General features: G+C 39.1%; 1 long non-coding RNA gene across 1 annotated transcript; it reads right to left on the reverse strand.

Annotated features, from left to right (window-relative positions):
* Positions 1-8,216: 8,216 nt before the first annotated feature.
* Positions 8,217-11,016, reverse strand: LOC132622000 (uncharacterized). Its single transcript, XR_009575795.1, has 3 exons — positions 10,626-11,016; positions 8,694-8,788; positions 8,217-8,510 (listed from the first exon to the last, which is right to left on the reverse strand). It is a non-coding gene; the product is annotated as an uncharacterized LOC132622000 (long non-coding RNA).
* Positions 11,017-26,918: the final 15,902 nt, after the last annotated feature.

Here is a 26,918-nt window from a genome sequence, read left to right on the forward strand (position 1 = left end):
CCTTGGTACCAGTTTACGACTTGGTTTACGACCCGTAAATTGAAATACGTCCACTGTTCATGGGTGTAAACCACTATCTCACAACTGAACAGGAAAATTTCAATTCCCACATTCTTTATCTGATTTTCCAAGTCTAGGATCATGGTTAAAGCTTACGTTAAAAGTACGAGGTGTTACAATATCCCCCCCCCCCCCCCCCCCCTTAGGATCATTCGTCCTTGAATGATGGGTCATGGTTAAGAATATGACTGAGCATGGCTTGAATACATAAACGTAAAGAAAACATGACATGAAACATGAGACATGAAATGATGTGATTACTTGAAAACATAGATACTTCTGGCATGAGACAAGAAACATGAGTGCTGGATATATGACATGAGCGTGAAACATGAGACATAACATGACATGGGCTACGGAAAGTTACCTTGAAGGTTCTCTGCTTGTTGTTCAAACAAAAATGGGTACTTGGATTTCATATCCTCCTCGGCTTCCCATGTAGCTTCCTCAACCTTCTGGCTCCTCCACAAGACTTTCACTGAGGCTACTTCCTTAGTTCTCAACTTGCGAACCTGACGGTCAAGAATGGCTACGGGGATCTCCTCATAAGTCAACCCATCCTTAACTGTTATAGTATCAGCAGGAACAACCAACGACGTGTCTCTTACACACTTCCTCAGCATGGACACATGAAACACGGGATGTACGGCAGCCAAATCTTGTGGCAACTCAACTTCATAAGCTACTAGACCGACCTTTCGTAGAATTCTGTAAGGTCTAATATATCTGGGACTGAGCTTCCCTTTCTTGCCAAATCTCATAACACCCTTCATGGGTGAGACTTTAAGGAACACCCAATCATCAACTGAAAATTCTAAGTCCCTTCGCCTCACATCTGTATAAGACTTCTGGCGACTCTGAGCCATTTTCAAACGCTCCTGTATTAACTTGACTTTCTCCATAGCCTGATAAACCAAATCTGGTCCTAATAACTCTGCTTCACCAACTTCGAACCAACCAATTGGTGATCTACACCTTCGCCCATACAGAGCTTCAAACGGTGTCATCCCAATGCTAGCATGATAATTGTTATTATAGGAAAACTCGATAAGAGGCAAGTGATCACCCCAATTACCTTTGAAATCCAAGACGCATGCTCTCAACATGTCCTCCAGAGTTTGAATAGTACGCTCTGCCTGGCTATCGGTCTGCGGATGAAAAGCTGTGCTAAGGTTCACCTTGGTACCCAATCCTTTCTGAAAAGATTTCCAGAAGTTCGCTGTAAATTGAGCACCACGATCTGAAATAATGGACACTGGTGTCCCATGCAATCTGACAATCTCATTAACATACAACTTAGCATAATCTTCTGTTGAATCTGTGGTCTTGACTGGCAAAAAGTGCGCCGACTTAGTAAGCCTGTCAACGATCACCCAAATAGAGTCATGTCTCCTATATGAATGAGGTAGACTTGATACAAAGTCCATATTGATAATTTCCCATTTCCAGACAGGAATATCAATATTCTGAGCCAAGCCACCAGGTCTCTGGTGTTCGGCCTTCACTTGCTGACAATTCGGACACTTAGCTACAAAATCCGCCACATTCTTCTTCATATCGTTCCACCAGTAAATCTCCTTAATATCATGGTACATCTTAGTGGAACCTGGGTGAATGGAATACCTGGAGTTGTGAGCTTCTGACATGATTCGCTCTCTGAGCCCATCTACATCTGGAACACATAATCTGCCTCGGTACCTCAAGGTACCGTCATCTCACCCTTGTTCAAAAGTCATCGTCTTATGCTTGTGAATCCCCTCTCTCAGCTGCAACAAGTAGGGATCGCTAAACTGTTTCTCTTTGGCTTCAACCACTAAGGAGGAAAGGGCTCTATTCTGAACAACTACGCCGCCATCCTCGGAGTCTAAAAGTCGAACTCCAAGACTAGCCAAACGGTGAACTTCCTTGGTCATAATTCTCTTATCTGCATCAACGTGGGCTAAACTCCCCATGGAGAACCGACTAATAGCATCGGCTACAACATTCGCTTTCCCCGGATGATAGAGAATATCCACATCATAATCCTTAAGCAATTCGAGCCATCTCCTCTGCCTAAGATTCAGCTCCCTTTGCTTGAAGATATACTGCAGGATTTTATGATCTGTGAAAATATCAAAATGCACTCCATACAAATAATGACGTAATATCTTAAGGGCAAAAACTAAAGCTGCCAACTCTAGGTCATGAGTCGGATAATTCTTTTCGTGAACCTTGAGCTGACGAGATGCATAGGCTACAAACTTACCATGCTGCATTAAGACACATCCGAGACCAACTCCCGAAGCATCACAATAAACCACGAACCCTTCAGTTCCCTCTGATAAAGTCAAAACTGGAGCAGAAGTCAATCTCTTCTTCAGCTCTTCAAAGCTTCGCTCACAAGCATTTGACCATTGGAACTTAACTTTCTTCTTCATCAGCTTGGTCAACGGTGCTGAAATAGATGAAAACCCCTCTACGAAACGTCGGTAATAGCCTGCTAGACCCAAGAAACTGTGGATATCTAAAACTGATGTGGGTCTGGGCCAATTCTTAACGGCCTCAATCTTCTGAGAGTCAACCTGAACACCCTCACCAGAAATCACATGACCTAAGAAGGCTACTGATTTGAGCCAAAATTCACACTTAGAGACTTTTGCATACAACTTGCGGTCCTTAAGAATCTGAAGAACTATACGAAGGTGTTCTGCGTGCTCGGCCTCACTACGGGAGTAAATGAGGATATCATCTATGAAGACAATGACAAAGAGGTCTTGGTATGGCTTGAAGACTCTGTTCATGAGGTCCATAAATGTTGCTGGGGCATTGGTCAAACCGAAGGACATGACACAGAATTCGAAATGACCATATCTGGTTCTAAAGGATGTTTTAGGAGTATCTTGTCCCCTAACCTTAAGCTGATGGTAACCTGATCGGAGATCTTTTTTGGAGTAACATTGGGCACCCTGAAACTGATCAAATAAGTCGTCTATTCGTGGAAGAGGGTATTTATTCTTGACCGTGACTTTATTGAGCTATCGATAGTCAATGCCCATGCACAAAGAACCATCCTTCTTGCGAACGAAAAGGACTGGGGCACCCCATGGAGAGACACTGGGTCGGATAAAACCCTTGTCTAAAAGATCTTTGAGTTGAGCCTTAAGCTCGCGTAATTCAGCTGGAGCCATCCTATAAGGTGGAATAGATATAGGTTTCGTACCTGGGAGTAGGTTAATTGCGAAATCAATTTCCCTATCAGGAGGGATTCCGGGAAGATCCTCGGGAAAGACTTCTGGGAACTCATTAACAACAGAGACTGAAAGAAGAGTTGGGGTCTGGGAAGATAAATCCCTAACCCGAACGAGATGATAGATATAACCCTTAGACACCATCTTTCTTGCCTTCAGGTAAGAAATAAACCTACCCTTAGGACTCACAGAATCACCCTTCCACTCTAAGACTGGCTCATTAGGAAACTTGAAATTCACAGTTTTGGTTCTACAATCAACTGACGCATAACATGAATATAACCAGTCCATGCCCATGATTACATCAAAATCTACCATTTCTAACTCACATAGGTCAGCTGGAACAACATGGTGATAGACTCTGATTGGACAGCCCTTATAGACACGTCGGGCTATGACTGACTCACCAACTGGAGTTGACACTTCAAAAGGTTCTTTTAGCTTTTCAGGTTCAATACCAAATTTCCTAGAAACATAAGGGGTGAAATAGGATAGGGTGGATCCAGGGTCCATGAGAGCATAAACATCGAAACTGAAAACTGTGAGTATACCTGTGACAACATCAGTACGGTTATCAATATCCTGGCGCCCGGTCAAAGCATACAAACGGTTTGGGCCACCGCTTGTGTTGCCAGATCTAGCTGGTACACCTCCTACCTAAGTCTGGTTATTATGAGGAACTGATGAATTTACTGACTGAGTCTGATTACCTCCTGTGCCCTGTCTGACTGAAAGGCAATTTCGCTGAACATGGCCCGGCTGGCCACACCCATAGCAAATATTTGATCTAGAGTGGCACTCCCCAGGATGCCTCTTCCCACACTTAGCACAAATCGGATTGGTGAAGTTACTCTGAGTCACACTGGCCTGAGACTGGGAGCCTGACCACCTGAAATTCTGTTGACGGTTATCTTTCCTGAACTTGGAAACTGGAGCACTTGCCGTGGACGGAGTAGGTCCGGCTGACCTGTTCTTAAAGAACTTCCTGTTTTCATTACCGCTGAACTGTCCGGTAGACTTGGCCCTCTTGTTGAACTCCTTGTCTTTCTCTTTCTGCAAGGCTTCCTCCTCCTTCAGCCTTGTCTCATTTCCCTGTACGAAAGCAACCATCTTGGAGATAGTCATTCCCCCATTCTGTGCGGCAATATTGGCCCCATCGTACAAATAGGGATCAAGACCTCCAAAAAACCTCCTCACTCTTGCTCTCATATCTGGTACCATATATGAAACATGCTTAGCCAGACTGATAAATTCTAAGTAGTAGTCCTGAACTGACCTACCCATCTGTTTAAGCTTCAGGAATTGTTCAGCCTTAGCTTCTTTGACTTTTATTGGCATGAAGTGGTCCAGGAAGGCACTTGTGAATTCATCCCATGTAGCATCAGGTGCATCCCCACCTCGGGATAATTCCCAAGATTCATACCAGGTGTTAGCAATGCTCTGCAGCTGATGAGCTCCAAAAGTAGTTGCTTCGGTCTCCGTAACTATCATAATCCTGAAGATTTTCTGAAGAGCATCGATGTAGTCCTGAGGGTCTTCATCTTTCTTTGTCCCCGTAAAGACTGGGGGATTCATCCTGAGAAAGTCCTTAGTCTTAGAAGACTCTCCATTACCTCTGGAGCTTGACCCAGATTCCTGACGTTGGGCCTGGGCTGCTACCAGTTGTGTGAGCATATTAATAGCATTCCTAACATCCCCATCCGAATCAATAAGAGGTGTTACTGTAGGAGCGGTTGGGGCTGCTGTCTGAGTCGGAACAGTCTCTTCCCGAGTTGCTTCCGCAGTAGCCCCTTGGCTGGTGGCTGTAGCCTTTTTGGTGTACTTCCTTTTCGCAGGCATTTTCTGAAAATACGTACACGCAAAAATTAGAAAGATATCCTAAAAGTACTGCTCTAACTGCACGATCTAGAATATGAAAGAACTGAGACAATCCTGAATGTCTTGGTGGTCAACTGTTTATATGTGTGGGGCCCTCACACATATAAAAGTGACCCCACTGGACACGGTTTCATACTCCCTAAAGACACTTGAACCTAGGCTCTGATACCAAGCTTTGTCACGCCCCGAACCATGGCCTGGGCATAACACGGCACTCGGGCCTTGCTTGCATGTGTCCGAGCGAACCTCATCGCTTGCTTGTCAACATGGGCATCAAAACAATATAATCTATATGATGCAATTTAAATAAATCTTGAAAATGTAATTTGCGGAATAAAGTCTTGAAATTTATCTCATAGCATGAAATATCATGGAAACACGATAGTTTGCAAACATAAAAGCATAACTGACTCTGTGAACTAACATATGTCTATGAAACCTCTAAAACATGTCTGAATACTAACTACCAGGACATGGCCCTGAACTACCATAAACTGAATACTAATGCAGACTCCATGTTGAACCCCGAGAGAAGTGGGGCTCACCAATAAGCTGATATCTGAAGTGATCCTACTGCGCAGATGTATGCTCCTGAAAACTGGTATCTGCACCGTGAAGTGCAGGCCCCGGGCAAAAGGGACGTTAGTACATGGTGAATAGTACTAGTATGTAAAACCTGCTGAAATGAAGGACATGGCACAACATAGATATAGGATACGAACTGAAACTGAATGTAACTTGAACATGAACATGAAACGTGGGTGAAGTCTTAAAACAATAATCAATAGAAATACTTGTATGTAAAACTACTTGTAACGTGGGGAATGCTATAGTATAACCGACAACATGGTCCGGTACTTGCGTCCTACCAGCAGAACACTCACAACCTTGCCAGGGATATGAGATTTAAGTAATAATAAGCATGTAAGGATCCAAACTGCATAATGAAGGTGTTGCCTCCTTGCTGACAACCTTTATCCTACGGTGGCTACGTAGTTTCAGGCTATCTGAGCCTTCTCGGTTAACTAAGCAATTCCCAAAAACATGAACATAATATAGTTGGCTAAGAAGCCCATGATTTTCGTGAAATAACTTGTAATCATGATTTCACGAAATAACTTGTAAACATGGTTTCATGAAATATCTTGTAATATGGTTTCATGAGATAACTTGTCATAGTCTTGCAAACATGTTCTTGATTCATGAGTAATAACAATAGTTCATAATTATATATATATATATATATAATTGACTTGAAAACATGCTTGTAACTTGCTACATAAAATCATAAAGTTTCATATAAACATAATGAGAACACATGATGAAGAATTCATGATTCATGGATTAAGCTAGGGTTCCTAATAACCGTAATGGAAAATTAGGAATACAATAACGAATATAGATACAAAATTCATGTACATAAATACATAAATACGGGCTACCAATATGTTGGGTTTAATGCCTTAGGGTTTGAACTTCATGGATATCAAGAAACGGAGCATGGGGAAGAACGTAGAGATTCCTACATGTGGATGGAAGTTCTACATACCTTAATTGCTCCAAAACTTGAATTAAAGACTTGAGCTTTGAAAAAGATTTCCAAAATCTTGAATTCTTGAACCTTGAGATGGGTTTTCTTGGAAACCCTAGTTTTAGAATGATAATTTCTTGTTTAGATTACAAGGATAGGTGTTAGAATTGAGTTGGAATAATTAGAGTAGGCTTACCTTGGTGTTCTTGATGATGGGAGAGGGTAGGAAGGAATGAAAAATAATGATTTGAACTGGTATGGATGAATATATATTGTCCTGGGAAAGTGTAGTTTACGTCCAGCACAGTGCTGGCCGTATGTTCAGTTTACGGGCCGTATTTTGCAATACGGACTGCACTGCGTCTCTTCAGTAAAATGGTCATAACTCTTTGCACAGATGTCCGTTTGACGCCCATAATATACCGTTGGAAAGGTATTTCAAAGATCTACAACTTTCATTAAGGAAGTTTTCCCAAATTCCAAATACGTTTTGAAATACGGGCCGTAAACCGAAATACGGTCCGTATTTAACCATGTGACATCAAAATGTCAAATTCCAGAATGTTCAGAAATTCTTGGTTTTAGTTTACGATTTGAAATACGGGCCGTATAGTGAAATACGGTCCGTATTTAACCATGTGACAATTAACTGTCAAATTCCAGAATGCTCAGAAATCCTTGGTACCAGTTTACGACTTGGTTTACGGCCCGTAAATTGAAATACGTCCACTGTTCATGGGCGTAAATCACTATCTCACAACTGAACAGGAAAATTTCAATTCGCACATTCTTTATCTGATTTTCTAAGTTGAGGATCATGGTTAAAGCTTACGTTAAAAGTACGAGGTGTGACCGTTTTTTTCGTCGATTTTTGACAGTTTTTTAGTAGTGTCAGCCTGTGACAAGAGGCACATTAATTTGACATTGACTAAAGATTAAAATGGAGGAACACGAAGAGTCATAAACAGTAAAATTATTTTAGGAGTTGTCTTTCCAAAACTACCTCAACATATAAAGCTATGTACACCATTAAAGGTGTGGCAAGTTCTCTTTCAAGAATTACCTCCATTGCTTGTTTAAAAACGTTGATCAGGGATGAATTACTTTTGAAGGAACTATTACTAGATGGTGAGTTTTTGTACAGCTTATGTTGTGTTGGTGATTATGGAATTACGGAGGAATTAAAACTGGTTGCTGATTGCTCAGGCAACTAGTGTAGTGTATAAAGACAGAAAGAGCCACTTTTTACTGCCATTATTGGCAAACATTTTGACATTTGGAAGGTGGTGAATGTTTGTTGTTTTAGAGATGCATGACTTCGAAACTGAAAATCAATGCAATTGGTGTTTCTTTTGTCTGTTAAAAAAACTGCCTTAAACTATTGTTGTTTTCCTCTATGATCAAGTTAATGAATTTTCTGGTGGTATGAATTAAGCATTGCTTGTTGATCGGATTTTTCAGCTTGATCCTAACGCAGTTCCTAGAATGTTGAATGGTTGTTCATGCAATTAGATTTCAACTTGTCGAAAGAATAACAAAGTATTGGAGTTAGTGGTCTTAAATTGATTGCTACAAAAGGCCTTTTAGCTGCCACTAGGGAGTGGATAGTGCAAGGAATCAACAGTTCCCTTAATTTCTTCCTTCACATCTGAGTATCCTCTCTCTCTCTCTCTCTATCTTTGTCGCCATTTCTTTCTGTGCCTCTTTCTGGCGCACCTCAAATTTGGGTGAGACGGACCGGTGCACGGTGCCTTAACTTGACAAAGCGAACCAGCCTGTACATCTCATATGACTATCACATAATTCCGAGATATCTGAGAAAATGAGATAACAAGATAATCTGATAAACCACTATCTGTATAATTAAGACATAACATCTCATAACTCAAAGTGACCACAGACGTCTATGAAGACTATAAGATAACTGAAACTGAATAACTTAGATAAAAGGACTCCGACCTATCAGTAATCTCGATACATTAATGGGAACACTATACCAGATTTAGCTTCAGATAGAAATGGAGCTTGCAACACCTCCATTGAATGTCTGCAATTATCTAGCGAGTAAATCTGTCATCTTGTACATCAGAACCTGCCATATAAACATACCGTCACCCGAAAAAAGGGGACATGAGTACAGAAAGAATTGTACTCGTATATAAGGCAGGCATGATAGTATGTGCACATATTGAAACTCGTATAAGAAACAACTGAAACATAATCAAATAAGCACATTAGGAAGCTAAGGAACAACCTATGTAGTCACATGTCAATTCTTATTGTACATAGGTTACTCTAAGTCTTTCTGATGATAACTTTGGGTTGTTGTATGTCGCAATGTTCTGGGATCGTTCACTGTATCACTTGGAATCGTATACTTTATTTCACTTGGGGCACTCTACACTAGATCAATCTTTACTTCTTTCTGGAAGAAATAATCCATATAGGGCACGTAGTAGATAATCTGCCGAGCCACCGTGGTCTCGTATACATATTATAACTGCCGAGCCACAAAGGGGTCTCATATACATGCAATAACTGTCAGACTAATAAGCCTGTAACTGCCAGACTAGTGAGCCCGTAACTGCCAGACTATTAAGCCTGTAACTAATAATCATAACTGCCAGACTGATGCTTCAAGGGTTATTAGCAATTAATCAAAGGTAATACATTACTTGGACAGAAATGATTAACAATTTGGGATAACTCTTCATTAACTTATGCGAAACATTATATATTATTCTTATAAAGTCGTTCATGTGTGGAACTGGTTCATTCAACACATATATAACATATGGATTACTCATGTGACAGAACTTGACATTCTTGCTAGAACAGGAGTGCTATAAGATCATCTGAAAAGAACAACAACATGTGAGAGGGACAGGTGTACATCCGATATACGAATAGAAGACCCATAACATCTCGTTCTGTAGAACCTTATATAAGAAGGGAAACACACGATAGAATGTCCTGTCAAAGGAGACGAATACGATATCAACATCTGCACTTACACTTCTATGATACATACTTGATACTTTCACAACCTATACTCTAGTCCTCTGAATAATCTTAGCCTATACTCTAGTCCTCTGAATGATCTTACTCTGGTGAAAGTTTCAGAATGGCTATAACAACATGACCCATCTTAAAGGACCTGGATACTACCGAAATGATTCACCTTACTTTACGATCTATAACCCATCAACAATTCCCTGAAAGCTAGCCATATGATTCAACTTGAGTAACAGTCTTAACCCTATAACGGTAATTCAGAAACTATTGTCATGATTCACCTTAAGTACAATATATAACCCATTAACCATACTTTGGAAACTCGACCCTAAAAGTGGGATAGTTGAATGAAGTATCGATTCATACACTTATGAGGTATCTCTTTATCAGCTTGTGGAACCTATGACGCGGAATTGATATGTTTTCATGAACTTTAGACTTCACAACTCATATGGAGAAACAATAAACAGAAGTCGTGCCGTAACGAAGAAAGAAAGAATGGCCTTACATACCTCGAATTCATCTTTAAATGACAACAGCGAGTCAATCCTTCCGATAGATGCCTATCCTGTTCTATACAGGATTAATATCAACATAACTATAGCCCAATCGAATACTACAACTATACCAATAATATCGTCAAGCAGTCAAAGAGCGACAAGCTCCCAAGGCTAGTACGATGGTTTATTTCACACCCGACCACTTTTTAACAGCATATAAGCTCAACACCACCTACCAAACCCTTCCCCATCTCCTTACCACATGAAAACCACCCTTAATCATTTTATACAATATTACAACTTAAACCCACAGCTTCTGATCACCGTCGTGAGTTCTTACTTAAACATAATAAAACACTCACATGAGCTCGTAGATAATAATAATAATAATAATAGAAGAGAAGCCTTACATACCTCAGTTACTTCTTAATTGCACAGAACCCCGCTGGTTAATAGCGAACAAGGAATGGTAATCTCAGAGAAGAATACTCGAAAATCCTTCTTGAATCACTTTGGTGTAATCCCTTGAAAGCTTGACGAGAAGCAAAGGAAGGTTTGCAACTCTGCGTTATTTCCCATTTTTCCCTATAAGAGTATTGCATGAATCAAGCTCTTAGATCCCTCTCTTTATCTCTTAAAGTTGCTGGAAAACAAAGGTCGGCAGCCCCCTTTACGAAAAATAAAAATGCTGGGATTTTTAACGTTCTAAATTCACTTCTTTTAGAAGATAAAGATACATATATATCCAACACCACGGTAGGGGAGTAATTATCTTTAATTATACAAATACATTAAAATATTCCTTCATAACATGATAAAACAAAGAAATTGAGTAACATAGGAATTTGTATATGTAAATATTTTAATCCCTTCTATAAATAGCTAGACGTCAAGGTATAATATTAAATATCTTATAAAATTAAGACGTACCTGAGTATTTCATAAAGAGTAAAACATTTAAAATATATATTTTATCAAATTTTAATTTTCCTATCTAATCTCAAGTGTACAAAATTTTGTACTATTAATTTTCAAAACGGGGAAAAGATAATTTTTTCTTATGAGAGAATACTTTCTATTTTTATAATAACTAAAATCTCATTTATAAACTTCTTCATGTCATATATATAGTTTAAAGCATATCCGAAAAGTAGCATTAACAATAACTGCCCGAAATTATACTTATCAAACTTTTATAAAAATGTTTGAATTAAAAGAAAATATATACCATATCAAAGCAATATATAATGATATCAAGATTTGTCATTCTCTTGTTCAAATTTTCAAACACATGTTCGAACCTAGTTTCAACTTTATCATAGTACCATGTATCTTCGAAGGAGTTGTTGGGTTTTTTGATATTGGTGAATGGGAAATGATGGGATGAAAAGTGAAGGGAATATAAAAGGTCCCTTTTTTGCTTTGGGAAATGTAAAAAGTTCCTTGTGCTTTGGTTAAAGCATCTGTCCCACATAGGAAAAAGAGAGAAAAAGAGAGGTGTACATATTACATTACACCTTCTCTAGTTGCTAAAAGGGTTGAGGGAGAAAGGACCCCACGCGAGCGTCGTCGTCGCTCGCTCGGCTCGGCTTTGGCTTTGGCTTTGGCTTTGGATTTGGATTTGGATTTGGATTTGGATTTGGTCAAATGATCTGATTGATTGATAATCTTTTTGGACCAAAATTCTTTTAAATTTTAATTTAATTATTCCAGATTCTGACCCGTTAGTGACCCGGATCCGCGTGTCTGACCCGCGACCCGTTTCTCCCCGGATTAATTTAAATTTCCCTCCGTTTTTTTTTAAAACGTACATTTTCTGAAAGGTTGCAAACCTTTCTGAAAAGGTGCAAACCTTTTCCCAACCAGTGCGTTAATGGCTATAAATTCCAGTTAATATTCAGATTATTACTTACGAATTTTTCTGAAATCCTCTATTCTTCTACTCTTCTTACAAGTTTTCTTTTCTGTGTGATATACTGTCATTGAGTGGTTCGCCGCTACCAGAATTTGCAGTACTACTATTTTGGTAAGATAATCGTTCTATCCTGGGAGGGGATATTCCATCAACCTCGAGTACTGTGAGGGGAATAATTTCCTTAAGATTGTTTTTTTAAAAATAATCTGTATAAGTCTAAATAAAGTTTCTGAATCTGTAAAACACTTAGTAAAAGCAGATTACACAATCTGTAAAAACTATAAACCAGTAAATTACAGAAAATGGACAAATGAACAGAAACAGTGTTAGAAAAAAAATATATTCAGAACATAATCGAGCCCACTTAGTTCAAAGTGTGTCCTTAAGGAAATTATTCCCCTCACAGTACTCGAGGTTGATGGAATATCCCCTCCCAAGATAGAACGATTATCTTACCAAAATAGTAGTACTGCAAATTCTGGTAAGATAATCGTTCTATCCTGGGAGGGGATATTCCATCAACCTCGAGTACTGTGAGGGGAATAATTTCCTTAAGGACACACTTTGAACTAAGTGGGCTCGATTATGTTCTGAATATTTTTTTTTTCTAACACTGTTTCTGTTCATTTGTCCATTTTCTGTAATTTACTGGTTTATAGTTTTTACAGATTGTGTAATCTGCTTTTACTAAGTGTTTTACAGATTCAAAAACTTTATTTAGACTTATACAGATTATTTTTAAAAAAACAATCTTAAGGAAATTATTATATAATATTATAATCTGTATTGTGTTTAAGGAGATTAAAACTTTTGTAGTTTTCTACTCCATATGAATATTAGTATTCTGACTTGAAGATATAAAAACTTCGTTGGAATACCAAAGTTCATAAGTATACTGCGATTTGAAGAAATAAAATCTTCATCGTTTAAGTTTGTGATTTAATTGCTATTCTAGTTTTATTAACTAAAACAGTTTGTCGATTTGACAGTGACAAAGAAAGAATGGCAATTGAGACTGAAACTCCCTCTGCGACTGGAACTCCCTCTGCGACTGGAACTCCTTCTGTGAACATTGCACCAGCGGTCACGCCTACAACCCGTGCCGCTGTGCCACCGGCTGAGAAACCTTCAAAGTTCACCGGTGCCAACTTTAAAGGATGGCAGCAGAGAATGTTCTTTTGGCTTACCACCCTTGGTATGCAAAAGTTCACCAGTGAGGACCCTCCCGTGCCTGCCGCCGACATGCCTGACAATCAGAAGTTCATGGTTACTGAGGCTTGGAAACAGGCTGATTTTTTGTGCAAAGGCTACATTTTGAGTACCTTAGAAGATGATTTGTACAACGTCTACAGTGCAGTAGAGACCTCCAAAGAATTATGGAGTGCACTGGAAAAGAAGTACAAAACTGAAGATGCTTGCTTGAAGAAGTTTGTGGTTGCCAAATTCCTAGACTACAAAATGGTGGATGGAAAAACTGTTGGAACCCAAGTTCAAGAGCTTCAACTTATCTTCCATGACCTTATTGCTGAAGGTATGGTAGTGAATGAAGCATTCCAAGTGGCTGCAATGATTGAGAAGTTGCCACCCTCATGGAAAGATTTCAAGAATTATCTTAAGCACAAGAGAAAGGAAATGAAATTGGAGGATCTTGTGATTCGTCTCAAGATCGAGGAAGATAACAAAACCGCTGATAAGAGGTACCGTAAGAGTTCACCAATTGAAGGGGCAAGTGTCGTTGAAGATGCTGCTCCGAAAAAGAACAATAAAAGGAAGAGGCGTTCTGGAAAGGAGAAGTATCCTAACAAGAAAAAATTCAAGGGCAATTGTTACAATTGTGGTAAAGCAGGCCATAAAGCTCCCGACTGTCGTGCCCCCAAGAAGGACAAAGAGAAAAACAAGGGTCAGGCAAACATGGTGGAAGATGTTGATGACCTATGTGCAATGCTGTCCGAGTGCAACCTGGTTGGCAACCCAAAGGAGTGGTGGCTTGATTCTGGCGCCACTCGACATGTGTGTGCCGTTAAGGAAGCATTTACAACTTACACTCCCGCTGGACCTGACGAGGAGCTATACATGGGAAATACTGCAACAGCCAAAGTTGAAGGATATGGAAAGGTTCTGTTGAAGATGACATCCGGCAAAGTGCTGACTCTCAACAACGTCATGCATGTTCCATCAATTAGGAAGAACCTAGTTTCAGCCGCACTACTCGTGAAAAATGGGTTTAAGTGCGTGCTGGTTAGTGATAAATTTGTACTTAGTAAGAATGATATGTTTGTAGGAAAGGGCTACCTCACCGAGGGCCTTTTCAAACTTAATGTAATGGTTGTTGCCAGTATTAATGGAAAATCTGCTTCTTCTTACTTATTGGAGTCAAATAATTTATGGCATGTTCGTTTAGGACATGTCAATTACAAAACCTTACGGAAAATGATTAATCTTGAAATATTGCCTAAATTTGAGTGTAATATATCTAAATGTCAAACATGTGTTGAATCAAAGTTTGTTAAGCATTCGTATAAGTCCGTTCAAAAGAATTCAAATCCTTTAGACTTAATACACACTGACATTTGTGATATGAAGTCAATACCATCTCGCGGTGGGAAAAAGTATTTCATAACTTTTATTGACGATTGCACTCGATATTGTTATGTTTACTTGCTAAACAGTAAGGATGAAGCAATAGAAGCATTTAAGCAATATAAGAATGAAGTCGAAAATCAACTAAATAAAAAGATAAAAATGATTAGAAGTGATAGGGGTGGAGAATACGAATCTCCTTTTGCAGAGATATGTTTAGAATATGGAATTATTCATCAAACCACTGCCCCCTACACACCACAATCCAATGGAGTTGCGGAAAGGAAAAATCGGACATTGAAAGAAATGATGAATGCTTTACTAATAAGTTCTGGTTTACCGCTGAGCTTGTGGGGGGAAGCTATCCTTACAGCTAACCGAATACTCAACAGAGTGCCCCACAGCAAAACACAATCCATTCCATATGAACTATGGAAAGGAAGAAAACCCAACTTGAACTATTTCAAAGTGTGGGGGTGTTTAGCAAAAGTACAAGTTCCTTTACCTAAAAGGGTAAAAATCGGACCAAAAACTGTGGATTGTGTTTTTATTGGATATGCTACAAACAGCAAAGCTTGTCGGTTTTTGGTTCACAAATCCGACAATCCCGAAATTCATGTTAATACGGTAATTGAATCAGATAATGCTGAATTCTTTGAAAATATTTATCCGTATAAAATTGAATGTGAGTCGTCAAGTGAAAGATCTAAACGACCGCGGGAAGAACCAAAGGAAAGTACACCAAGTGAAAAGGATCCAAGGCGTAGCAAACGTCAAAGGACATCAACTTCCTTTGGACCAGATTTTGTGACATTCTTGCTTGAAAATGAGCCTCAAACATTTAAAGCAGCGATGTCTTCTTCTGATTCAGCATTTTGGAAAGAGGCAGTCAATAGTGAGATTCAATCAATCTTAGATAACCACACATGGGAAGTGGTTGATCTTCCTCCTGGAAACAAGCCTTTAGGTTCTAAATGGATTTTTAAAAGGAAAATGAAAGCTGATGGCACTATTGACAAATATAAGGCAAGACTTGTAGTCAAAGGTTATAGACAAAAAGAAGGCCTTGATTATTTTGACACATACTCGCCTGTAACAAGAATAACGTCCATTCGGGTGTTAGTGGCTCTGGCAGCCGTGTATGGTCTTGAAATTCACCAAATGGATGTTAAAACAGCTTTCTTAAATGGTGATTTGGAGGAAGAAATTTACATGGAACAACCCGAGGGTTTTGTGGTTCCTGGTAAAGAAAAGAAAGTGTGCAAACTTGTAAAGTCGCTTTATGGACTTAAACAAGCACCCAAACAATGGCATGCTAAATTTGACCAAACCATGTTGGCAAATGGCTTTAAAATCAATGAGTGTGATAAATGTGTTTACATTAAAAACACTCCAGGTCACGAAGTCATTGTTTGTTTGTATGTTGATGACATGCTGATAATGAGCAAAGAAATGGCAGATATAAATGCTACAAAGCGCATGCTGGCTAGCAAATTTGATATGAAAGACTTAGGAGTTGCTGATGTAATCTTAGGAGTCAGAATTCATAGAACTCCACAAGGTATAGCATTATCACAGTCTCACTACATAGAGAAAGTACTTGACAAGTTCAAGTACTTGGATTTCAAGATTGCCAGAACTCCAATTGATGTGAGTTACACACTTCAAAAGAATGAAGGTGAAAGTAAATCACAAGGGGACTATGCGAGAGTGTTGGGAAGTCTGATGTATATCATGAATTGTACACGACCAGATATAGCATGTGCCATTAGCAAACTGAGTCGGTTTACAAGTAATCCCAATTACACACATTGGATGGCAATGAAACGAGTTTTGGGGTATCTGAAACATACTCAAGACTATGCTTTGCATTATAATAAATATCCCGAAGTGATTGAGGGATATAGTGATGCAAATTGGATCACTGGATCGTCTGAAGTTAAATCCACGAGTGGGTATGTTTTCACAATTGGGAGTGGAGCAGTGTCTTGGAAATCATCCAAACAGACTTGCATCGCCCGTTCCACTATGGAATCTGAATTCATAGCTTTAGACAAGGCCGGTGAAGAAGCTGAATGGCTCCGGAATTTCTTAGAAGATATTCCATTCTGGCCCAAACCTTTGGCTCCTATATGTATACATTGTGACAGTCAAGCAGCAATAGGAAGGGCAGGGAGCGTAATGTATAACGGAAAATCTCGTCACATACGACGAAGACACAATACCGTTAGACAACTCCTCTCTAGTGGCGTTATCACGATTGACTATGTAAAGTCAAGAGATAACGTAGCGGATCCGCTTACAAAAGGCTTATCTAGAGAGGGAGTTAGTAGATCATCAATGGGAATGGGGTTAAGGCCGAGGACAAGTCATCATGGCGGTAACTCTACCTAGCAGACTGGAGATCCCAAGAACTAGGTTCAAAGAGATCAAACAAAGTTATGACTGACGGTTCAACATTGTCAAACAACTCAACCCATTCTCGGATGAAGACAATGTTCAGAAATAAGGATAAAACTTTATGGCTTGTTAATGAGTTAATAAAGCATTAAGATTTTTAATGATTATCTAAATCTGGCAGTGTATGACCAGATAATGTGGCTATAAGACCACATGTTTAGAAATCACTTATGTGAGTGTTAAGTGTAAGCCGCTTTAAAAGGGAATGATAGTGAAGGCCCATTCTCTATGCACTCATGAAACCAGGCGGTGTTCATGGCTGAAACGAACACAACCGTGAGAACCATAAATGGTTGAAGGTTGATTGTGTGATTTATGTTGTCTAGGTATACAACAAAGTTCGACGGTTCAAATATATCAAATCTACCGATTGATCGAGTATATCCGATGTAAGTTCACTACGGAAAGTTCAAAGGGAAACCTACTTATCCAGATGCAGTCAATCTTCGCTTGTATATCACACTTGTCCGCGCATTCTTTTATATTATGGCCATTCCCCATTCATGTGGGGGATTGTTGGGTTTTTTGATATTGGTGAATGGGAAATGATGGGATGAAAAGTGAAGGGAATATAAAAGGTCCCTTTTTTGCTTTGGGAAAATGTAAAAGGTTCCTTGTGCTTTGGTTAAAGCATCTGTCCCACATAGGAAAAAGAGAGAAAAAGAGAGGTGTACATATTACATTACACCTTCTCTAGTTGCTAAAAGGGTTGAGGGGGAAAGGACCCCACGCGCCATCGTCGTCGCTCGCTCTGCTCGGCTTCGGCTTTGGATTTGGATTTGGATTTGGATTTGGTCAAATGATCTGATTGATTGATAATCTTTTTGGACCAAAATTCTTTTAAATTTTAATTTAATTATTTATTAATTAATTAATTATTTCCAGATTCTGACCCGTTAGTGACCCGGATCCGCGTGTCTGACCCGCGACCCGTTTCTCCCCGGATTAATTTAAATTTCCCTCCGTTTTTTTTTAAAACGTACATTTTCTGAAAGGTTGCAAACCTTTCTGAAAAGGTGCAAACCTTTTCCCAACCAGTGCGTTAATGGCTATAAATTCCAGTTAATATTCAGATTATTACTTACGAATTTTTCTGAAATCCTCTATTCTTCTACTCTTCTTACAAGTTTTCTTTTCTGTGTGATATACTGCCATTGAGTGGTTCGCCGCTACCAGAATTTGCAGTACTACTATTTTGGTAAGATAATCGTTCTATCCTGGGAGGGGATATTCCATCAACCTCGAGTACTGTGAGGGGAATAATTTCCTTAAGGACACACTTTGAACTAAGTGGGCTCGATTATGTTCTGAATATTTGTTTTTTCTAACACTGTTTCTGTTCATTTGTCCATTTTCTGTAATTTACTGGTTTATAGTTTTTACAGATTGTGTAATCTGCTTTTACTAAGTGTTTTACAGATTCAGAAACTTTATTTAGACTTATACAGATTATTTTTAAAAAAAACAGGAGTTTGAACCCGCAAGCACATGAATATACGCCTATTTAACATTGTCTTTCATCTACCTCCGCTCTGCCACATCCCCTACCATTTTCCCATGATGCCATCACCTACGCTTATGTCGTGTTGCCATCACCTCTCCTAACATTAATTCACTGTCGTAGGAGAATGTATGGTCATCAGTGACATACGTGCCTCAGAATATTCCAATGAGGTTGGTCACAACACGAGAAAACTCTAGACCTCGGATTCCTCCTAGATAGGGATGACAATAGGGAGGGGCGGGACAAGGAGGGGCATGGCAGGGCAGGGCAAGCCTTGACCTGCAAAACTTTTGAACTGCCCTACCCTGTCCCGTTTAGCATTTTTCCAAAATTTGGCCCCGCCTTACCCCATTTATGTATATTTTAGTTTTTTTTTTCTCTTCATTTTTTGTTTATAACATTCTATTTAATTTTGTTAGAATTTCTATTTAAACTTTATATATTAGAAGTACCAAGTTTATTTAATATGACCAACTAAAAGAATAGAAAAACATGGTCATTGAAACTTTTGTAAAGTTTATTTCTTCCAATATTGAAAGTCTTACTATTTCAAATGTTCAAAGATTGCATTTTTATTTGGTCGTTAAGAGCGTTTTGCCCTTTTTCTCCTGTTGACCCTTCCCCTAGCCTCGTTAGAGTGCTTTTCACCGCGGGGATGGGCGACACTGTTCCCGAGGTCATCGGGTGAGTTTTGATAGGATTTGAGGAAGTTAGAATCTTAAAGGGAAAAATGTTTGACCGATAGTTGACTTTTAGGTAAACAGACTTTTTTGGGAATTCTGTCAATTCCATGAGGTCAGGAGGGTTGATGATGACTTGGTGGGATGTTTGGCTCTGTTCCCGAGGCATTCGGGAGCGTTTTGTACCCTTGGGTTGAAACTTGGTTTTGGCCGCTTGGGGTTGACCGAGTCAAGGTGTCATCCGTTAGAAATTTCAAAGCCACAGTTAAGTTCATAGCGCGTTTTTACTTGTGTCTGCATGGATGTCGGGATTTTGGGTGAAACTTGGTGATTTTTCTGGTTTTCTAGTGTCTCCGCCTCTGCGGCTGAGTCATTAAATGAGATCCGCCTCAACTGACGGTTATCCACCGAGGTGGGATCGCGTCAGCAAGTCCTGCACCGTGTAAGCGGGGACCGCTGAACGTAATCCCCGTATATTTCCCAATTCGAATCATTCTTCTCCCATTCACCAAATTGAAACCAGGAGTTCTAGAGGCCATTTGAAGAGCACTTAGAGTTGAATCATCTTTGAGTAAGTTCCTTTGACCCTAATTTATGTTTATCTATTGTCTAAGTTAGAATCTATGATGAATTAAAGGTGTTAGTTGGAAAATAAGTTGTAGACTCTAAGTTTGTCATCTTGAAATCCTATGCTATGAAATTGGATTCTTATTGGTAAATCTTATCTAATCTAGTCATGAATTCTTGGATTAAGTAGTTATTAAGTTGAATCATTCTAATTTCATGGTTTATGGTTATAGAAGTTAGGTTTCTTCCTAAATTTGGGGTTTTTGACTGAAGGGTGAAATTGATGATTAATTGAGCTTAATTTTTAATTGAGGGATAGTATTGGATTCCGTAAGTGTTGATTTACCGATATTTACTTGAAATTTTTATTTTGTCCTTGTGGGCTCAATTTTTCTCTTTCAAAGGGTTACATCCGATTTGAATAGTATTGTAGCATTATGGGTATTGTTAATCTTATTTTCTAATATAGAATGTGTTGTTGAATAGACTTCGAACGTTCAAAAGCTCTCTAGAAGGTCAAAGCTCGTGTTGGGTAGTTCGTGGCACCCGCTCGGCATCGAGGTAGGTTATGATTTACCTTTCGGTTAGACTCCAATTAGTGAAGCATATGTAGGAGCTAGATATTGACGGGGAAAGCATGCCCTTCGGGTATGAATTTGGGATGGAATTCTATTAGGTTAGTTGTTGTTGTTTGTAGGCTTGTCGCCTTGTTGTTGTGATTTAGGCTTGTCGTCTTACTTGCTATGTTGTGACTTGTGTATGCATTCATCTCTCTTTTGTTATGTCACTTATCATCGAAAAGAGGAAGAATCATAAGCTTAGGCTTGATTTATGATACGTGCTTATGATAAGACACGAATGAGACTCCGATTATGATTTATTGATTGATTACGATATCTTGCTTGGCATACACTTTCATTCCATATGATGCATTGATATGAACTGTGACTTAGTACTGATGATGATAAGTGAGACAAAGGAACACCCGAGGTCTTTGCCGGATTGTGTACAAAAGAGATGAGAATCCGTGATCCGAGGTTGTTACCAGAGCGGAATGTGTTATACTCGTTGCCCGAGGTTTCTTGCCGGAATGAGCGAGTACATGGATTTCGCGGGTCCCCCATGGATCATGACCATTGAGACGTGGAGGTTACCGTTCGTAGAATGTGTGTAGAAGTTTGAGGTATTTGACCAGTGCATTGCATTGCATATGCATTCACTCTTACATCCATTCCTCATTGTTGATTTGTACTTGGCATTGATCTTATTGTTGATTTGTTTCGTGAACATGCTTGATTGATTATATGTCTACCTGTTGATTATTTCTTCATATATGTGAACTAATTGTTGTCGACCTATGATACCTCCTAGTACATAGTGTTTGTACTGATACTACCTTGTTGTACGCTTTTCTGAGTGCAGAGTTTGCTACATGATCCACATCAGTACCTCGTGAGTTATTCCTGAGGCTTCTTGTGCGAGTTTTTAGGGTGAGCCATGTTCCAGATTCACAGCCCGAAAAACTCTTCTTTTATGATATCTGTCCTTCTGTTCCAGGACAGTATTTCACACTCTTATGTATTTATTATATTCAGACTTATGTAGTTATAGTGGCTTTTATACTATACTTAGACAAGATTTTAGGCATTTGTATTGGTATTCCGCACTTAGTAGTTTATTTATATATTAAGACTGCTTAAATAATTCTATTTCCTTTGGTATGCTTAAAATGAATGATTGAATAAGGGAAGAGATCGCCAACTAGGAGGGTTTGTGTGGGTTCGCGTTCGATCCACGAGTTGGGTCGTGACATTTACTAAAAAACTAAATGCCACGATCCAAATCACGATCATGCTGACACCCATACTAACCCCCCCCCCCCCCCCCCGGTGAGCTAACTATCCCCTTAAATTAATACCAAATCAATGTAATAATTGCGCAGAAACAAATAACACCAACACAGTAAGTCTTAAATCATACATAAACATAAGTGCGGAAATACTAAGTCAATACATCCCCAAGGACTGAAGTCACAGTATAGGACGACTAATCCGAATACAAGTCTAGAAATATCATAAATATCTTATCATAAGAGATTAATGTCTATGGAAATAAGAAATAGACAACAAGAAGAGATCTGGAGCTGCGGGCTGACAGGTAGCTCACCCTCCAATCTCAGGATGAGAAGCCTCGGGGCTAAACTTGGGGCCTCGACGTGGATCCTGTCTCAAACTCTACACTTAGAAAAAGTGCAGCAAGAGTAGTGTCAGTACAACACACTTACTGTTAAGCATCATAGGCCGGCTAAGTTTAAATAACACATATGAAATACAGCAATAGACAAGTAAACAGATAAGCAATCGAACAACAATCAACAAACAACTAATATCCCGAAATCATAAAGTCATAGCCTATGTGAAGCTCCTAATCCACAAGTCTGCCAAGTTCAAGGAAATACCTCAACCATAGATCACAACTCAAGTGCGACACATCACAATCCATAAGACAATATATGATGATGAAGGATGCAATGCAAATGAGATGCAAATGTCGTGCAATGCAATGGCCAATATCTCAATCTGTGCACACATGCTATAAGAATTTGTCGCCTCAAAAGTCATGACCCATGGGGGACCCGCAGAGTTCGTGCACCGGCTACCCCGACGGACTACAAGTCGTGGCTGTCACGACCCAACCCCGTAGGCCGTAACCAGTGTCCGTGCTGGACACCCAAACGTACCCAATAACCCAAACCAGCATATTAGCATAATATATCAATATAAAAGTCAATTGACGTTACTAGATATCGCAGATGAACAGATATAGCACGTGGAAGCCGATAAGGCCATCACCGATCATAACAACCCAAAAACATATATACAGAACCCACATGTATGTCTACAGACCTCTACAGAACACATCAGAATCATAAGACGGGACAGGGCCCCGTCGTACCCCCGAATAGCATACATATGTACAATGGCAGAAGACTGTACCAAAACGTAGGCTCTGAACAATAGAGCACTCCAAGATAGCAGAATATAGTCCTAAGCAGGCGGATTAGCAAATCTGTCGTCTGTACCTGCGCGGCATGAAACGCAGCCCCCGAAGAAAGGGGGTCAGTACGGAAAATGTACTGAATATGTAAAGCACGGAACGTAGTAAACAAAGTCATAACCGAAGCAGAAGGTACAGAAAATGAACGGAATATCCAGATTAGCAGAATTCTGATCATAAAGCATAAATAGTGCATGCAGAAAAATATGTCATATCTGGTCCCATTACAGAACAAAATCATGACCGGAACAGAACGTACAGAAAAATGAGTATAATATCCAGATTATCAGATGCATAGTTCCAGAACATAAAGAGTGTATGCAGAAACATATGCCATATCATATCCGGCCCCCGCCAAGGGACTCGGTGAACAGAACGTGGTCGCCACCCCGACACTGGCGCCACAACACAGCATAACTCCAGAGTAGGGAATAACTCCGTAACATATCATATCATATCATATCAGAATGTGCACATGTCGAACATATCAGATGGCCATATCATATCATATCATCATATATCAGAATATGTGTACATGGCACAGCATACTCCACAACCCATGTACATGTATACCTGCCCCCTCACATCGAGGCGCGGCGAACAATGCAGTGAAATACGCGTGATAACATATCCTTGCCCGGGCTCAGTGAAGGAAACATTGAGGCATTCACGAATGGAGTAGTGAGAAACTAATGCAAAATAAAATATAGCACATTTACGGAGACTCAGTAGCATAATTTAGATGACAAACCATATGACAGAAGCGGAGCAGTAATCATAGTGTATGCATTTCGGATATCCCAATAGCATATATCAAAATAAGCTTTTTGTAATCATTTTCATGTTTCAAAATACATTATGGGGCTTATCAAAATAATTCAAACGAATGTCATATATTTTCAGAGACTCAATAAGACCTATCGGATGACAAATCGAAATAATGAAATCGGACAGAATCATAGTGAGTGCATTTCGGATGTCATAATGGATTACGGAGAAATAACCTTTCTACGATCGTTTCCATGTTCCAAAATAGTTTATACGACTTGAGGGAGCATTTAAAACAATTTTTATTTAGTAGTTAGCAGAGTAGTTAAAATGTTTCCTTTAGAACCGCTCGAAGACAAATCATAGATACAAAAGGGAAAAATCGGAAATAGTGGTCCACCTCGGGACAACCGAAGCGAAGGGCTCGAATTACGTATATTATGCCTATGGAATCACCTATAGAGGTCCTAGGGACATTCCATAACTTTCTAGACAATTTGTAAAAGTTTACATAATTCTTTCAACCAAAATATCCTTAAAGGATTCAATTCCATTGAATGATAAAGGGGCATTTTCCAACGCGGATTCCGATGAACAGAACGCTTCCCGAGATTCAAATCTGATCCTAGTACACCTAGGACATGCCAAAAGAAGAATAGGGGTAGCTTTACATACCTTTTTCGCCCTTTACGCCTTTCCAATTTCAATTCCCGTTTCCTTCAAAATCTACAAATGGTCACAATTACCAAATATCAATTTCAAGTTTTTAAGAATTCAATCTTAATTCATACTTGTCTACAGAAATTTGGGCAGCATCTCCCCTATACATATAGCATCCCCGAGAATTTAACTCGGCCAAAACAATCAACAACAACCCAACAACAACACCACCAACAACAACAATGACTACAAAACACAATATAACACAACTAGTCTTCTTTCCAACATAATGCAATAGCTTTCATTCCGACTTCACATTTTCAAATCAATACCAACATTCTCATATTCATTACTAACCAAGATCATTTCAATATAATTCGGAAGCATTTCATATCATTTCTACAAAATATTCACAAGATATACAAAATATACAAACTTTCCACCAAAACCATAATCCATCCAAAACTTCTAATCTTCAACCTACATATTCATAACATATATCCATCTTCCAATTTCATCAACCATAATCATAATTCACACCTTAACAATTTCATTTTCATCATTACTTAAATCTACCATAAAATCACAAAACTTCCCATAACAACTTAACAACCAATCTTTCATGCCAATATGGATTAGTATCCTTCCAAATCCACCAACTAACCTAATAATCTACATTTAGAACTTCACTTCCATAATTACATAAACACTACATTAAAATCACTTAATTTCCTATAATCATTTTCAACAATTTTCCATGCCAACTTGAACCATTTTCTTCCATTTCCATCACAAGGCCACAACAACACAATTAACAAGCTAAACAAAACATAATCCACCATTCCATATCACCATGGCTCACGGCCACACACACACACACTTGGCTTCACACACACACATCACAACTCCATAATTCTCATCCAATTCTCATCATCATAACATATATACTTATTCCATAACACAAAAGAATAGAAATCTTACCTTTTTCTTCAAACTTCCACTTGCCAACACAAGCATTTTCTTGCCTTAAAAATTATACCATGTTGAAGAGCATCCTTGAGTTAGTAATATTGCTAGAAAATTATGATTTTTGGATCAGGATTCATGGACTTGGAATTTGTTTTCTTTTCTTTTGAAGGGGCCGAAACCCCCTCTCCATTTGTTCTTGCTCTTCTTGTTTTCTCTCCTTCTAGTTTTGTCTTGAAACTTCTAATGTTTCATGACAATTAAATGGTCCTTATATTTAATTACCACATGGATAATTTCCATGGGCTTGGGCTTGGCCATGTTGGCCGGCCACCCCTTGCAAATTTGGGCCTAAATTTTTCTTTTCATTTTTGTTTTGGGCCAACCCGGTTGGTCCCGAGTTGGGCCTAGCCCACTGACCTTTCGACCTTAAAACGTTCATATCTCCTTGCACCGACGTCACCTGAGAACCCACGACCTATGTTTGCAAAGCTAATTCAATTCTCAAAAACTTCTATTTCTTGGTATTTTTCTAAATTCCAAACTTATAATACCGTTTTTGCCCCCCCAAAGTCAGGTCACCCGAAAACGTTTTCTTAAAAATATTCGTTTGGAGGACTTCCCCTTTGATTTGGCCCAAGGGTCCTTCTTGAGTTGTGTTTAACTTCACATATATGATTCATATAATTTGTCACATGTCCCAAAAAAAATCTTGACGTGTGGGCCCCACCTCAGCTTACAATTAATCCGACGTTTAAAAATACGGGATATAACATCATCCCCCCCTTTAAAACATTCGTCCTCGAATGTTCAGCTGCCCTTATGGGATCTTATAATACGTCGGAGAGGTCTCTTTCTTTCCTTCAAAATTTCCCAAACGTTACTATTACTGTCCCCCTTTTTTAATCCTCAATATTTGCCTTCGTCGTCTATATATCTAATTCTAAACAGCCCACCAATTTAAATTTTTATTCCACAAATTCCATCTCCAATTAGTCGATGAGAACCGATAAAATGTTACTGTAAGGCCTTCTCCAACTACCAGCAGAGGAAACTAGAGTCCGACAAACATCGCAGAACTTCTTAGTACTTAATTCACATAATTATCTCCATATATATATGAGTTGTGAGCGAACCATTAGATTCCCAACTACTTGTCATACGCTTTGTATTTTTCCAATAAGGTGAAACTTAACCGTTGGACATTTTTGCCCTTCCACATATTTTTGCCCTTCACATGGGCTGTGCTAAAGCAAAATGGGGTTGGAACATATTTCTGGTCCATTTAAATAAATTGTGAATTTGCTACTCGTATATGCTTTCTCGAGATAAAATTTTCCAAACAAGGATAATGCTTCTTACGAATGCCATGGAGGGTATCTCTTAAACTTTAATCCAACATAATGGGTTTGCCCTATCGGTATCGACCCTCAAGACATGTCAAGAATTTATATCTCATTTTCCTCTTTATATTCCTAGAAAAATTTGGGCAAAGGTTCCTCTGTATTTCTTACTATCCCAAAACCTGTACACAGGAAATACCAACCATG

The sequence above is a fragment of the Lycium barbarum genome, chromosome 2 (assembly GCF_019175385.1).
Source record: "Lycium barbarum isolate Lr01 chromosome 2, ASM1917538v2, whole genome shotgun sequence".
NCBI classification, from domain to species: domain Eukaryota; kingdom Viridiplantae; phylum Streptophyta; class Magnoliopsida; order Solanales; family Solanaceae; genus Lycium; species Lycium barbarum.